Source organism: Microtus ochrogaster, chromosome 4 (assembly GCF_000317375.1).
Source record: "Microtus ochrogaster isolate Prairie Vole_2 chromosome 4, MicOch1.0, whole genome shotgun sequence".
Lineage (NCBI taxonomy): Eukaryota > Metazoa > Chordata > Mammalia > Rodentia > Cricetidae > Microtus > Microtus ochrogaster.
In genome coordinates, this window is record NC_022011.1 from 30,438,424 (window position 1) to 30,439,923 (window position 1,500).

General features: G+C 60.2%; 1 protein-coding gene across 1 annotated transcript in view; it reads right to left on the bottom strand.

The window, feature by feature from the left end:
• Cbfa2t3 (CBFA2/RUNX1 translocation partner 3) overlaps positions 1-418 on the bottom strand; it is a 48,251-nt gene extending 47,833 nt beyond the window's left edge. Inside the window, exon 1 of the mRNA XM_026778601.1 lies at positions 352-418. The gene's annotated coding sequence lies outside the window, so the exon portion shown is untranslated. The remainder of the gene's footprint in view (positions 1-351) is intronic.
• Positions 419-1,500: the final 1,082 nt, after the last annotated feature.

Consider the following 1,500-nt stretch of genomic DNA (forward strand, 5'->3'; position numbering starts at 1 on the left):
AGAGGCCCGGTTCCGTGCGCCCGGCGCCGCCCAACGCCCAGAGAGGCTCCCGCCTCCACCGCCTGGGTGGCCGCCGGGCCCCGGGACGAGCCCGGCGGACTTGGCTATAGGACCCGACTCAGGACTCGGGGACCTCAAGAGCGCAAGGCCACGCGTGGAACCCCGTGTGGGTGCAGAAGCGCGGGGCTGTGAAGTGAGAACGGGCCGAGGAGCCCCAGCGCTCAGCCAGTGTGCGGAGTGCGCGCGGCGCGGGGCAACCTAGTGCGGGGCGGACTCCTCGCTGTGCGCCCCCGCCCCGCGCAGGCCGCGCCCCGGGAGGGCGGGCGAGCTGAGCGCACCGCGCACACCCACCTCGGGGCAGTCGCAGCCCGACGGCCTCGCTGCTCTTGGAGCCGCGGTGTCTACTCTCGGACGGGAGGCGGGCGCCCCTCCTTCGGCCGCCGCGCCCCCCACAAGCCCTCCCGGGACTCGGGCCACCAGCGCGTTCGGCCGGCAGGGGGCGCGCTACTCCCGCCGCGCACGGCCTTGGTCCCCTAGGCGCCAGGCGACCTGCTGCAAGAGGGGCTCAGGATCTGGTTCTCCCCACCGCCCTCGGGCCCATCGTTCGCATATGCTTTGCATTCGTTTGCATATCATTCATTTTAATGTCAACCTGAGGAAAAGCCCCCAGCCGCTATTTCTGCCTGTCCGTGTCCTACTTTCTCCTCTTCCTCTGAGCCTTCTCCCACCCACTTTGCCCACTTTGCCTGGAAGCGCCCTGTGACAAGTCCCAGGCGTTCCTTTGGTTAGTACATTTGAGCAAACTCGCTGCACTTTCTTTCCTTCTCTTCCCACTGTTCCTCATACACTTGGCTTCTTTGAGACTAGGGGAGACCCAGGGTCATGGTCTGCGGAAGCAGAAGGGGCCAGAACTTCAGATCAGCGGGGCCTTGATTTTAATCTCATTAAGCATAAATTTGCATGTGAAGAATAAAAATCTAGCAATATGCCAAAAAAAAAAAACAAAAAAAACCTCCCACTCCACGTTTGCTGCTTGCCTCTTAGGAATCCACAAAACAGCGGTCCTCCCCCATCCTGGCCACCTTGGTCCCCTAGTTCTCTCTCCGTGGAGAATGGTATCCAACCCTAGTCTGGCACCGACAATGTCCACATTTCAGATCTCTCTTCATGGCTGTACTTGAGCACACGGGCTGTACCCATTCTGGAGCAGAGCAGAGGGTCCTGAGTCCATTTCAGGGTTGGATATATGGCTTGAGACCACAGACTTCATACACTAGGCATATGCACACCAGCTGTGTGGACTTCTAGCATGAAGGGACTTTTGTATATGCACTAAGAAAGCAAAGCACTGTTCCCCTCTGAGATATTACCATGCAGCATTGCCTGGGTGGAGCGGATTGACAACGGAAGTCTTAAGCCAGTCTCTGGGAGCTCAGCCTGATGCAGGAGCTGGACCCTCAGGTTGGGCTGCAGGCTTTCCCACCTGGTGCTGGTGGTGTG